Source organism: Rhinolophus ferrumequinum, chromosome 2 (genome assembly GCF_004115265.2).
Source record: "Rhinolophus ferrumequinum isolate MPI-CBG mRhiFer1 chromosome 2, mRhiFer1_v1.p, whole genome shotgun sequence".
Classification (NCBI taxonomy): Eukaryota; Metazoa; Chordata; class Mammalia; order Chiroptera; family Rhinolophidae; genus Rhinolophus; species Rhinolophus ferrumequinum.
The window spans coordinates 38,783,855-38,799,592 of record NC_046285.1 but is presented as its reverse complement, the minus strand read 5'-3'; the positions used below and the strand labels follow the sequence as shown (position 1 = coordinate 38,799,592).

At 38.5% G+C, this 15,738-nt stretch overlaps 1 long non-coding RNA gene across 1 annotated transcript in view; it reads left to right on the top strand.

The window, feature by feature from the left end:
* LOC117034549 (uncharacterized) overlaps positions 1 to 12,418 on the top strand; it is a 32,126-nt gene extending 19,708 nt beyond the window's left edge. The window contains exons 2-3 of the long non-coding RNA XR_004425111.1: positions 6,450 to 6,454; positions 12,308 to 12,418. This is a non-coding gene — a long non-coding RNA (uncharacterized LOC117034549). The remainder of the gene's footprint in view (positions 1 to 6,449; positions 6,455 to 12,307) is intronic.
* Positions 12,419 to 15,738: the final 3,320 nt, after the last annotated feature.

Below are 15,738 nucleotides of genomic sequence, written 5' to 3'. Positions count from 1 at the left end.
CCTCATCTCACTTGAACTATCAGTAGCAATAAGCAGTGTAATGGCTTTCTCCTCCTAAAAATGATTTTATTTCACTTCTATGAAACCACATTTTCATGGTTTTCTTCCTACCCCACTGGTTGCTACTTTCAGTCTCCTTTGCCGGTCCCTTCTCTTCTCCCAGCGTCTGAGCAGTGGAGTGCCCAGAGCTCAGACTTTGAACCTCTCTCTGTCTTATCTATCTACACTCACTCCTTTGGTGATCTCATCCTGTCTCATGGCACTAAATACCATCTATGTGGTGATGACTCTCAAATTTTACCTCAAGCCTGGTCATCTCCCCTCTACGGACAAGCTCCAGGCAACTGCCCACTTGGATGTCACTAGGCTTCTCCCACTTAACATTTTCAACGCTGATTCCCTGAAAGTCCTCTCTCCATCCCCCAACCATCCTGTATAACTGAAGTCTTCCTCTTGGCAGGCCTAAACCCTTGGTTTCATCCTTGACTTTTCTATTTCTCTCACTTTTTAAATCCAATCCATCAGGAAATCCTTTCAGCTCTTCTTTCAAAACACTGTAAAATTCAACTACTTACCACCTCCATTCTTATTACCAACCACGTCTAATCCACCACCACATTTTGACTTTGCTTACCCTTTTCCTATTTCTACTTTTGACCCCGTGTGGGCTGTTCTTAACACAAGAGCCAGAGCAATCCTTTTAAAATACTAAGACAGCTCATATCATTCCTCTGTTTAAAATCCTGCAATGGTCCTTATCACAATGAAAGCAAATGCCAAAATCCATAGAATGGCCAGAAGGCCATTGATCTGTCATTCTCTGTTCTCAGCTCCCACTTCTCCCACTTCACTTACTTAGCTCCTACCACAGTGGCCACTCCTGGACTAGATTCCTAGACAGATATACTTCCATCCCAGGGCTTTTGTGCTATTTGTCCTCTCTGTCTGAATTCTCATCCACCTCCAAGCATCTGTATGGCTTGCTCCCTTACTTCTTTCCAGACGTTGCCCAAATGTCACCATGTTCCTCATGCCTACCCTGACCGCTCTATTTAAAATTAAAAATGCATTATCCAGTAAGCTTTCTTTAATTTTGTCAACTGAATTATATTATATTACAAAATGTACTTTAAAAATCATATTCCTTGTCTGACTCTTCTCACTAGAATGCAAGTTCTATGCAGATAGGTTTTTTTTTTTTTTTTTAGTTTCAGGTGTACAAAACAATACAATAGTTAGACATTTATACCCCTCACAAAGTGATAACCCCCCCTCCAATCTACTACCTCTCTGATATCGAATGCAGCCATTACATTTCCACTGTCTCTATTCCTTATGCTGTTCTCCACTTCTTGTGACTATATATATATATATACACATACATATATATTTATAGCTGACATTCATCATTATTCAGCTTCAGCTACAGGTGTAAAGTCAGTTTGGGGAATATACTCAGATAGGGGTTTTTGTCGCCTCTCTCCTGTGACATATCTCAAGTGCTCCTAAAAAGATACATGGCATGTGGTTGGTATGCAAAAATGAATGATGGCTTTGACCCAAAGCACGATGGTTGCAAACATTTGCTTGCCCAGAACAATACCAGCAATACACTTGACTAGACAGACATCTTAAGGACAGTTTTCTCTCTCAAAGGGTTTGAGGAGTACGTCTACTAACACAACACACCTAGAATGGGCATAATTAAGTTGATGATAATTCATATCTGAGGAAAAAAATAGCTAACATTTATTGAGAGCAACAATTATGATATGTGCCGGGCACTTTTCCAAATATGTTCCTGTAAAATTAATTTAATCCTTATAACAACACTGTGAGGTAAATACTATTACGAACCCCATTTTATAGGCGTAAAAATTAGGCACAGAGGAGTCAGTGGTTACACAGCTCATAAATTGATGGAGGCAGAATTTAAACACAGGCAGCCTGGTTCTAGAATGCACACCCTTAAATGCTCCCCTCTACCTCTTCTTTAAGTAGGGATATATCAGGGGAAATTTCTGTAAAATAAATAATTCTTAATCACTAGACAAAAAGTGATCCTCGTTGGCATCCTCACACTGTCTTGCTTCATCTGTTGATATCTCTGCCTCTTTTAGTAAAGCCACGCTCCTCGAAAGCTAGAGGGATCATTGTATTTATGTTTGTATAAACCATACTCCAAGACTTGATAGATACATGTAAGGGGAGCAAAGACTATTGATTTAATGTGACTTTCTAAAGTGACTAAACCCAGCAAATCATCTCACTCCTAATGTGTTAGTATGATTTTCTGTAGCTTCAGCCACAGAGACCTGAAGATAGAAGAGATCAACAAGGTGCAAGGGCTAAATTAAATGTGAAGCACACACCCAACATCTTAAAATGTGTAGAAGGCATTCAGAATTTAACACCTATTATTATTGTAATAATCATTGTTACCAGACTTTAGTTATAGTGATGGTTTTAAAAATAGAAAGAAAAAAAGAACCGAGCACTTTCCTTCTACTTTTTCCATTTCCTGGATTCTTTAAAATGAAGTCCCCATTCAATCACAGACCAGAGCCATACCTCCCTCTCTCTGTCATTCTCTGTTGTCCATTAGGGATACTGTGTTGTAAACTACACAGCAGAAATGCCTTCCCTGTTCCCTTCTCTAAGATCTGTAATGGTTACAGTACCTGATTTTACTTTTCTGTATCCTTCACCCTCTCAGGTGGGGAAAGGTGAGGTACTGCACATTGTGATATAAGAATTATTTATGGATTATTTCATTTGGATTTAATTTTGCTATTGTATCCTTCCAGAAGCAAAGACTGCTTGGACGTGATTAATTCTTATGTCCTGAATCTGTACATCTTTTCCTGTCTCTGAGCTGATAGCTTAGCAAAGAATCAAGAACTGTTTATTGCAAAGAGCAGTGGAGAGATCACTGATTTTGGAGTCAGGCAGATCTGGGTTTAAACCTTTACTTGGTCCCCTTACCAGCGAAGTAACTTGAATGTGTTATTTATCTTCACTGAGAAATAAACTTGTATTCTGAAAAATGGGACCAATAACGCCAAACTCATATTTTTATGAATTAATGTGATAATATATGCACCATGCACAAGAGCTAGAAAACGTACTGGGAACACTCAAAGTGTAGTTTCTTTTTTTTTAATTAAAAAAATAAAAATGGCATATATCTAAGGTGTAAAACATGATGATCTGATGGACATACACATAGTGAAATGATTATTATTGTCCAGCTAATTAACATATCTTCTCACATCATTGCCTTTTTTGTATCTATGTGATGAGAACACCTGAAATTTCCCCTCTTACCTAATTTCCAATATTCAATGCAGTATTATTAACTATAGTTATCATGCTGTACATTAGATATATGGACTTAACTTATCCTACTTAACTGCAACTTTGTACCCTTCAACCAACATCTCCCCATTTCCCCTACTTCTCCACCCCTGGTTACTACCATTCTACTCTGCTTCCGTGCACATGATTCTTTTAGATTCCACATAAAAGTAAGATCATCCAGTTGTTGTTTTTTTCTCTGTGTTTGGCTTATTTCACTTACAAGTGAGCATAAGCATTATGTCCTCTTCAAACTAATAGTTTCCAACCACACTTGCCCTTCTCTGTTGTCAATGACATCAACCATTGTGTTGTACGGCCCTATACAAGGTGAGTTCCTCATCATAAACTCTTTTTAGAATTTAGTATTAGGACACATTTTCTTTCTCTTAAATAAAAAACAATGCACTTTTGTTTCTCAGAAAAGTTATCGTCATCTATTTTCACACTAGATTTGCAATCATTGTTAAGGAGAACTATGTCAACCAATGTTTCATTTTGTATCTTGGTTGCCAGGAAGCTCAGCATCAAATTTAGTGTTAAGAGGCTGTTTTTTCTCCATTGTACGTTTTTGGCTCCTTTGTCGAAAATTATCTGCCCGTGTACATGTGGGTTTATTTCTGGTTTATCAATTCTATCCCATTGGTTTGTGTGTTCGTTTTTCTGCCACTAGCATGCTGTTTTGATTATTGTCATTTTTGTACTATAAACTGAAGTCAGGGAGTGTGATACCTCTGGCCTTGTTCTTTTTTCTTAGGATTGCTTTGGCTATCGGGGTCTTTCGTGATTCCACACAAAACTGATGATTTTTTGTTCTATTTCATAAAAAACTGCTATTGGGATTTTGATGGGGATTGAATTAATCCATATATTGTTTTGGGTAATATGGCCATTTTTACTATGTTGATTCTTCTAATCCTTGAACACAGAATATCTTTCCATTTCTTTTTGTTTTCTTCAATTTCTTTTGATAATGTCTTATAGTTTTCAGGGTATAGGTCCTTCACATCCTTTGTTAAGTTTATTCCTAGGTATTTATTTATTTATTTTTTTTTGTAATTGCAGAAGGAATTGTTTTTTTCATTTCTTTTTCTGAAATTTCACTGTTAGTATATAGGAATGCAGTGGATTTTTGTACATTGATTTTTGTATCCTGCAAAATCAGTATTATTTAATTACTGTATTTGTTTATTATTTCTAATAGTTTTTTGGTGGCATCTTTAGGATTTTCTATATAAAGTATCATGTCATCTACAAAAAGTGACAATTTAATTTCTTCATTCCCAAGTTGGATGCCTTTTATTTCTTTCTCTTGCCTGATTGCTCTGGCTAGGACTTCCAATACTACCGTGTTTCCCCGAAAATGAGACCAGGTCTTATAGTAATTTTTGCTCCGAAAGATGCATTAGGGCATATGGTCAGGGGATGTCATCCTGAAAAATCATGCTAGGGCTTGTTTTCTGGTTAGGTCTTATTGTCAGTAGGTTCAACGGTATGTTGAATTTACAGCGGTGATAGGGGCATGCCTGTCTTGTTCCTGATATTAGAGGAAAAGCTTTCAGTTCTTCACTATTAAGTATGATTTTAGCTGAGAGTTTGTCGTATATGGCCTTTATTACGTTGAGGTACTTTCCTTCTCTACTGCCATTTTATTAAGCATTTTAATCATAAATTGATGTTGTATTTTGTCACATGCTTTTTCTGCATCTCTTGATATGATCATATGATTTTTACCCTTTATTTTGTTTATGTGGTGCATCACACTGATAGATTTGCATGTTAAACCATCCTTGTGCTCCTTGAATGAACCCCACTTGATCGTGACATATAATCTTTTTAATGTATTGTTGTATTTGATTTGCTAGCATTTTGTTTAGGATTTTTGCATCTGTATTCATCAGAGATACTGCTCTGCAGTTTTCTTTTTTTGTGTTGTCCTTACCAGGCTTTGGTATTAGGGTAATGTTGGCCTTATAAAATGAGTTAGGAAGTATTGCCTCTTCTTCAATTTTTTGGAAGAGTTTGAGGAGGACAGGTGTTAAATCATCTTTGATGTTTGGTAGAATTCACTCATGAAACCATCTGGTCCTGGACTTTTGCTTTTGGAGGTTTTAGATGATTGTTTCAATTTCCTTACTGTTGATCTGTCTATTCAGATTTCCAGTTCTTTGTGATTCAGTCTAGGAAGGTTATATATTTCTAAGAACTTGTCCATTTCTTCTATGTTATTGAATTTGGTGGCATATAGTCCTTTATGTAGTATTCTGGAAAGCCACGTGCAAAAGAATGAAACTAGAATGCTATCTGTCACCATATACCAAAATTAACTCAAAATGGATCAAAGACCTAAACATAAGACCTGAAACAATAAATTGCATAAAAGAAAGCATAGGTACTAAACTTATGGACCTTGGGTTTGGAGAGAATTTTATGAATTTAACCTCAAAGGCAAGGGAAGCAAAAGCAAAAATAAATGAATGGGACTATATCAAATGTAAAAGCATCTGCACAGCAAAAGAAACCATCAACAATACAAAGAGGCAAACAACAAAATGGGAGAAGATATTTGTAAATAACACCTCCAATAAGGGGCTATATCCAAAGTATATAAAGACTTCATACAACTCAACACCAACAAAACAAATAATCTCATGAAAAAAAGGGCAGAGCACCTGAGCAGACACTTCTCCTACGAAGACATACAAACGGCCAACAGATATGTGAAAAAATGCTCAAGTTCACTAGCTATTAGGGAAGTGAAAATCAAAACCAAAATCAAAACCACAATGAGATATCACCTCACACCTGTGAGAATGGCTGTCATCAGCAAGACAAATAGTAATTAGTGTTGGAGAGGCTGTAGAGAAAAAGGAACCCTCATACACTGTTGGTGGGAATGCAGATTGGTGCAGCCACTACGGAAAACAGTATGGAGGTTCCTCAAAAAATTAAGAATAGAATTACCATATGATCCAGCAATCTCTCTTCTGGGTATCTACCTCAAAAATCTGAAAATATTTATCTATGATATGAAATATTTATCTAAGATATGAAAACAACCAAAGTGTCCTTCAATAGATGATTGCATAAAGAAGATGTGGTACATATACACAATGGAATATTACTCAGCCATAAGAAAAGATAAAATACTGCCATTTGTGACAACATAGATGGATCTTGAGATTATCATGCTAAGTGAAATAAGTCAGGCAGAAAATGTCAAGAACCATATGAGTTCACTCTTATGTGGGATGCAAAATTGAAAGCAACAAAGGAACAAGACAAAGAAAGAAACGAAAACTCATAGACACAGAAAACAGATTAATGGTTACCAAAGGGTAAAGAGGTAGGAAGTGGTGATAGAAGAGGGAAAAGGAGGTCAAATGTATGGTGATGGAAGGAGAACTAATTTTAGGTGTTGAACACACAATGCAATATATAGATGATGTATTATAGAAATGTATACTTGAAACCTATATAATTTTACTAACCAATGTCACCCCAACAAATATAATTTAAAAATTACTGTTAAATATAGTACTATAGTAATAAAGATTTTGCTTTCTACTGCTTTTTGTTTGTTTGTTTATGTTTTCTGTGTATTTTTATTCCAATAACATTATTAGATATTTGGATTTTACTCTATGTTCTCAAATATATATTGAAATATATGAAGTATAAATAGAACAATAGCTTATCAAGTTAACACCAGAAAATTAACCAAAATTAAAGTGGAAATTTATCCCCATGTGCTGCTTTATGTTCAAACTATTAAGAGATTGGTTCTATAATTATGAGAATAATCTAAATACATTTGGATCAATTGACTAATTTCTGCATCAAAAATGTTTCCTTTAGCCCTACCCCTAATCTTTTTTGTTGTATAGTTTTTATTGGAACCAGGCAATAAAAGGATGCATTGTGTGTGTGTGTGTGTGTGTGTGTGTGTGTGTGTGTGTGTATCTCCTTTAGATTAATTAACCTATCCCAGCTGTGTTTATCTGGCCCACTTTTCTAATCACTTGAGGACCCTGAATTGGTCTACTTTCCCTGCATGACAGACTTAAAACAAGGGGTTTTCTTTGTAGCTTATCTGCTCATCACAGAAAATACAGTACTCTGTCAGTAGTATTCCTTGATACTGCAGGAAACTCAGTTTCTCTTCCCTATTACTTTTCTTTATTTTTCCTTTTCATCTGACTTTCCTCATCCCTCCAGTTACCTTATACCTTGATTTTAAATTCCCCTTTAATATAATATGTGTATGTTTTTTGAGCCACATTGAGCAGGGATAAGCAAAAAAATCAAGAACTTTTTATTGGCAGAGTGCAGTGGTGAGATCAGTGATTTTGGTGTCAAGCAGATCTGGGTTTAAATCCTGACTCAGCCTCTTTACTAGCCAAGTATGATAATTGATGTGTCATGTATAAATAGACCTCACTGCACTAGAGACTTCTGACAACTCAAAGCGGGGTCCAGGACTGAGAACATGAGGAATGTTAAACACAAAGGCAAGTTAAGAAGCATCTATTCTGTTTCACACAGTGTGCCCAGATGTGTAGGAGATGGAGCTAAAATAAGACATTTTAGTGTATCTCTATATGAGGAATTTACTGCCAAGCATATAACTGTAATGTGATAATGTAATAAAAAACACAGTACAAAAGGTATTTCTGCCCAATGAGTCTATCAGGGAAATGCATGTGACATTCATATCAAAAGCCAGGACCTTCCAGAGGAGATAACATGAATAAGGCAGGGGCACAGTAAAGCCGAGGCAGGTTAGGGAAGAAGTGACTAATGCAGCCTGCCTGAACCCACAGTGCATGGGAGACAAGACACAGGAAGTCAGGCCAGATTTGGGGGGAGGGGAGAGATGGGGCTTTGTATTTTACATTTCATGTCTAATATCGTTTTAATTATGTCATTTCCTTGCTCTAAACTTGCAGTGGCTCCTCCTTGCCTGACAAATACAGGAAAAGCCAGTGGCTGTGTAGGAAGTCGAAACTGATTACATAGGGCTAGGATGAAAGAGAAAGATGAGCTCCCACCAAAGATTTTAAATATGCCAATAAATCAGCACTGATTCTGTTTCTTCATATGTTAAACAAAGGTGTCAGTAGAAGTCAAGGATGCTTAATTGAATATTCATAAGAGCCCAGCTAAGATACTGAATCTCCCTACCTACTCTTGACTGCCATCCTTTTTTCATCTTATGATGACTCCATACTCATAGATCCTAACATTCTTACAGAAATAAGTATGAAACAGGTAACTTTTGGCTGTTGGGTCAAGTGTTGGACTGGCAAGTCAGTGACTTAAAATTCTAATGTACCGGCTGTGTCACCAGAGGCTTGGGGCTACTTGCTTGACCTTTTTTAATGTTTCACATTATGGGGCTAATTGCATTATTTCTCTCAGGGGAGTTGTTAAGAGAGCTAATAAAAACATTATTGTGCAGCACCCAGCTCTGACTAGAGTTTTAGTGTCAGTGCTCAGGAAGTTCTAAATGGTTGTTTGAAGCATTTATTTCTGAGATACAGAGAGAGATGTTTATGACTAGTACAGTTGTTTTAGACTCATTTGAATTTCTGGCTATTCTCAGGAACCAGGAGTTTCTGTGAGTTACAACTATGCCTAAAAAAGATGATCAAAATTCATTTACCACGTTTCCCCAACAGGAATAAAAAAAAGGCTATTTAAAAGGTCCTTTTCCTGTTCATTTCAAGAGGCCACTTCCCAAGGTATTAGTATTACACTTATAAGCTTGACATAAGAACATCCAGAACTTTAACATGGGTAGATGGATATACTATACCTTTAGTGTTAATATTAAAATTAACTTTACAAAAGATTTAGCAACCCAACAATGCACAAGAGGTAAGTTATATATATTGAATGAATTTGCTAGTCAAGAAGGCAAATATGGGTATCATTAAAGGGTGTGTTTCCCTCTCCCTCCCCCATGCCCACTGGCAGAGCTTTCTGTGGTTCTCCCTCTGATTCCTCTCCAAGAAAGCCTATGTAGGGTTTGAGGACCCTCAACAGCTGGAGTGCTGGTGGGGGAAATCACCTCTGTGCCTTCCGTTCCTCCAGTCTGTTGAGCATTGGTAGGCAATGCAACCAAGACAAGCACTGATGTGGTTGATTGTTTTTCTGTTGCACAAGCTAGTCCCTCATCCTACCTGGCTCTTGAAGCTTAATCAAAGTGACCATCCAAGTGGAAAATTCCTTACACAGACTCCATATATGTGAAGTATCCACATAGGTGAAGGGCAACATTATCCCTGATGAATAATTCACTGGAAATTAGTCCTTAAAAGAAAGTTTTTTCTCTCATGGCCTGTTAGCATTTCATGTTAAATTGTCTATGACTATAAATAGTTGAATGTGTCGTGAACCTATTGGATATAATCCTTGTTTTTCATTCCAATGGCCACAATCCTCAGTATAAGAAAAAAGGAGGGTTGAAGGGCACTCATAGGGGAAGGTGGTAATTATATATAGTGCAACTTCACCGGGATGTCTTCTGGGCACAGCAGACCAAAAACACTTAAATCATTAACACCTTCCCCCACTGGCACCCCTTAACCCTCCTTTGTTATACTGGATAACTAAAGGTCACCCTCCTTATATTTAGTCATTTAATCCCCTGACTTGGAAAATGTCTTCATTCTCTTATTTTTTCTGAATCCCTATTAACAAATCCATTGCCAAATCACATCATTTTTACCTTTTAAATATCTGTCAACAGTACTCTTCTCTCCATCCCCTTTGTCTTTATTTATTGCCTGATATTCTAAACTCCTACTCCTAGAAAGGGCCAGGAACAAGCCCAAGGGTCAGGGGGAGATGAAATTTCACTAGGGCTGAGGCTGAAGGGTCACTGGATGTGTGGTAGACAAGGCTCAGCCAAAGCAGTGGAAGATGGAAGGACCTAAAGGGAAAGCTAAGATCCACACTTAGGAGAGTCAGGAAGTATCAAGTCCAAGATCCTGTGTATTTCACCAGAGAAGGGATGGGATATAGAACAGTTGCTGAGTTATTACTCTGTATTTCAAGCTGGCACCTGTGGCATGGATGTGATGGCTGAGTAGGACAGCATTAGACAGACACTGGAATTATAAAGCTTATAAATCTGTTCTCAAAAGCACTATAAAATTTGTAATTATTTGGTTTCTTTTTCCTTTTTTCCCATTAAATTCTAAGCTTTGTGAGGTCAGGAACCTCTTATGTTGTTCACCATTATATCACCAGTGCCCTCCCACCATACTTTATACATGACAGACACTATAAAATGTCTGTTGAATAATTATATGAATTGGTCCTGAATACTGAAAATCTAATCTCATCACTTCAATCTTAAGAATTCTTCAGCAACTCCTCCAAGTCTTTAGGATAAAATAAATCAAGAATCTTCAGTTTAGCCTTAAACAAATAAAGAAAAAAATAAGTCACGTGGTTTCTCTAGGTTATGTTTCCACGTAGTGGCTTACCATTCCTCCCCTCCTCTCCCTGCAAGGACGGGAATTTTCAGTCATAATACACTTCTTGCAGTTATTCCCATGTATCATGTTCATTCATCTCTTCCCTTACAACAAGCAAGGAATCATGCTCTCCAGAAAGCTTTTCCCAACTCTATCCCCAGTCTTTGTAAGGTGCCAATGTACTTCATACTATTGGATCGCAAATTTTCTGTTTTGTCTTCCATCTCTGCTCAAGATATTAAACTCCCTAAGATCAGAGGGCTCTGGTGGTTAATTTTGTGTTAACTTGGTTCGGCTATGGTACTCAGTTGTTTGGTTAAACACCAGTCTAGATGTTGCTGTGAAGATATTTTTTAGATACAATTAACATTTAAATCAATAGATTTTGAGTAAAGCAAATTACCCTCCATCATGTGAGTGGTCCTTATCCAATAGTTCAGACCTTAAGAGCAGAGACTGAGGTTTCTCAAAGAAGAAGGAAATCTCCTCAAGACTGCAACATAGGAATGCTGCCTGAATTTCTAGTCTGTTGCCCCACGGAATCCAGATTCAAGACTGCAGCATCAACTCTTACTTAATTCCAGCCTGAAGCCTACCCCACGAATTTCAGACTTGCCAGCCCCCACAACCACACGAGACAATCTATCTCTTGTATTTAGATATATATGTCCTTGATTCTGTTTCTCTGGAGAACTTTCATTAATACTAATACAGGAGTTTTATAATATATTTCAACTTCTGTGTCTAGAGCTTAACACAATAAGTAAATTAAAATTTAGATCTAGCTTAAAGTCACTCTTCCTTAATAGAAAGGACTTTGCTTGCAGAGATCTTCAGCTGGTTTCAGGGAAATACTAATGAGGTTAATTGACACCAGGTCCCCTGCATATCCCCAAGCACGTCCTCCCTGGTTACTTGACCATCTGAGGCATAATAAAAAATAATGAGGAAAGTACACATTTTATGAGTTCATTTGTTCTGTTTTGAATGATGGGAATACATTATAAAGGTTCAACCAGCACCAAACCCTGTGAATTGGGTGTAGTTGGGTTGGAGCCTCATATCTCCTGCAAGGAGACAGCAGAATCAGCTGCTCTTCCAGAAAGCCTAAAAATGTGATGCATTTCTCTCTGTGTCTCATCCACCCCTTTTTGTGTGGGCTTTGATTTTTGAATGACTGATGAGTCACCGGAAAAGATCTTGCCATGCCAGCTGCTTTGGCCTACCTGTCATTTAGCATCTGGTCTAAACAGAACCTCAACATGCTTTCAGTGAGGTAAATAAGCACATGACCAAATATTTAGTGAAGGATTGCCAGCCTTAGGCTATATGCTTACTGGACTCATGGGTTTACATTGAACAATGCTCAGTCATTCCATATTTATGGAAGAGAGTAGGTACTCGTAAGTATTTACTGAAAATCTCCGAGAATGAAGTGCATGCCCAGAGTTCTCACCTAAGAGTTTCATGTCACCAACTCCATCCTCTTGGGGCATCTCTCTCTGGGTATTATCTTCCTCCATCAGGATATTCTGCTGAATCTCAAAGGCGAAATTGAGATTGGTGCCACCCTGTACACAGAAAGAAAAAAGAAGTACCATGCATGATTGGGAAGCTGAAAGCTGAGGTGTCCTGAAAAATGAATGTCACAGAGCTAACATCTGGGGAATAATAACTATTGTTAATTTGAAAAGCAGACATCCTTGATCATCCTATAATCCACTGCTGACTATCCTTTAGAATGACAAAACTTAAACACCATCACCACCAACTATCATCAATGAAAGCACACTTTTGAATAGAATAATTACAGATTTAAAAAACAGATGCCAGCAAATAAGTAATGGGCAATACTTAGAAAAAAAGAATCCATTCCTTGGCATAGTTGTTTCTGCTTTGGGTTTGTTGTTGCTTATTTTCTGTTTTTTTTCATCTCAGACTTATTATTTGCCAGTCATTCCATTAGGTACTTTGTCTTTATTATTTGTTTTAATTTTTACAAAATCTCATATTATAGAAAAGGAAACCAATGTCCTTTTTATTAAGAGCATTCCAAGGAGCTCCTGAATTTAAGTCAAGCTTCTCACAACTCTCATATGTCCATTTTATTTTCTGCAGACTCAGGGGTACCTAGGAGATGATGTGGTCTCACCGTCATGTAAGGACTCAATATATTGTGCACTTACTGTAACAAGTATTTCTCATTAGTTTTCACAATCATTCTAAGACTAAGGTTATCATTCCCATTTTACAGATGAGAAATCTGAGGCTCAAGAAAAATAAAAGAGCTGTCAAAATTCACATAACCAGTAACGTCCACTACCTTGAAAGGTAACGACCCCATCATCTATTTAATTTTGTCTAAATTGTTCCTGATGTATTAAGGAGAATGGATTTTAATGGTGGCAAAACTGAGGCAGAAAGACTAGTTAGGAGTCTGTATAACATTTCATGGAGAGATGCTAACAAATTAATCTAGGTCATTTGTTTAAGATAACAAGGTTCAGGCTATGATATACATGTGAGCTGAAAGGCAAGATGATTTATGGTATGGAAGGTAGGTGCTAGGTAGGTGCTGGGGAGAGTCTGATGTGAATTTGGTTAAGTGATGGATGATGGTGTTATTATCTAAGAATGGAAATACAGACTGGAGCAAATGTGGAGTGAGGAGGGGAATTCATTTTGGACATACCGAGTTGGAATATATCTATAGAACATCTAAGTGAAGTGCAGGGGGGAAATAGTGGCTAGAAAACTATATTTGAGGATGCAGATATTGAGAGATTTTGCTTTTCTTCAAAATGGGAGTGAGTGGCTAAGCTTGTTCATAGGCCTGAAGGAAGATAGAGAGGGACATTGTAAAGATCTAGGCGAAAGGGGGAGTAAGTGATGGAGGAAGGTCCTGGGAGAAGAAAGAGCGGATACAGTGAAGAACAGAGTTGAGAGATTTCTGGTCAACATGGCAGAGTAAGTAAATGTGCTCACCTCCTCTTAGGACCACATCATTACAACCAAACCCACAGAACAACCATTACTGAGAATCGCCTGAAGTCAAGCTGAACCGAAGCCATACAATTATAGACATACAGCAGCTATCACAATTAACTGGTAGGAAGGGCAGAGACATGCAACGGGCTTGTCCCACACCAACATGTGGCCATTAAAAATTGGGACTGATATCTCAGCTGCAGAGGTTCCCCCCTGAGGAGTGAGGGGTCCCAGCCTCTCCCCAGCCCAAGGTTTACTGAAGCCTTGGAGAAAACTCCCCATAACTTCTGTCTGTGAAAACCAGCAGAGATTGTAGCTGAGTAAGATGGAGGGTGGCTGCAATCCCAGGCGTTCCCTTTAAAGGGGCCACACATGGATTTACTCACTGATAAACTCACTTGCTCTAGCACTGGGGCACCAGCTTGAAAGATGCCAGGGACATGTGGGGAGGAACTGAATTGTTTAGCTTCAGGGTGAGGACTGGAGAGGCAGCTTTCTCCCAGAGGGAGGAGCTGGTGGAAGCCATTGTTTCTTTGTTGAGCCCTCCCACTCGCTGTGCATACACACGCAGATGCCATATCTAAGTTTCCACCAAATTGACTACCACCTTTCGTCTTCCCTGCCTTAGTGATTCCCTGAGACCTCATCCTACCCAACTTTCAGGCAAACCCAAGCTGTTTCCAGTGGCTTTTTCTGTATAAACAACTTTTCTTGGCTCATAATACAGACTTTCCTAAAACTCTCAAAGGTACACAAATCCCAAATAAGCAGCATATGGCTTCAGTGTGGCTCGTACCTTTGGCTGAGTAGCACTAAGCCTGGCACTAGTAACAGTTGGCCTTGGTTTGCGGATTGGCCTCTCAAGGCTCCTCCAAGCACAGCATGGGCAGTGACCATCTCTAGATTGCTTTGTGGCTTACGCCAGGTGGTCCTGGGCATAGCACAGACTGCTGCTGAACTCGGCCTGCAGCAGGTCCCCTTCCAGTAGGCCCCAGAGCTGGCAGGCCCAGTGGCCAACTTCTGACTGGGTTGGAGCATCACCTGGCCACCTCCAAAGACATCATACCCAAAGAAAGACTGGGGAGGCACCAGAGCTCTGCTAAAGTGAACCCTGCTATTTAGGGTCAGTGCCTGCACAACAGCTCCTCCACTGTAGTCACAGCCAGTCCTCATAACTAATTAGGCTAAGGGTCAATTCCTCCCATTGATGTACGAATAGCAAACAAGTTTCAACTACAACAGGAGGGACACACAGAACCCACACAAGGGACACACCTGCAGCATCCAGCTCTGGTGACCGGGAGACTGCACAACTGGGTCCCACAGGATACTGACTATATAAGACCATTCTACTAAGACTGGGAGACATAGCAGCTGTACATAGAAACAAACACAGGGAGGCAGCCAAAGTGGAGGAACAAAGACAAATTACCCCAACAAAATGACAGAACAAAGCAATCTACCAGACAGAGAGTTTCAAACACTGGTTATAAGGATGCTCAGTGATCTCAGAGAGAACTGCAACAAAGAGATAGAAAAGATAAAAATGGAGATAGAAAACAAAGAACAAGTCAGAAATAAAGACTGAAATAACTGAAACGAAGAATATATTACAGGAAATCAAGTAGATTAGATGAAGCAGAGAATTGAATCAGTGATTTAGAAGATAAGATAGCAGAAAATACCCAATCAGAACAGCAGAAATTAAAGGATTCCAAAATAATGAGGATAGTTTAAGGGTCCTCTGAGACATCAAGCATAACATTTGCATCATAGAGGTACCAGAAGAGGAAGAGAGAGAGCAAGGAATTGAAAACCTACTGGAAGAAACAATGACTGAAAACTTCCTTAACATGGCAAAGGAAATAGACATACAAGCTCAGGAAGCGTAGAGAGTCCCAAACAA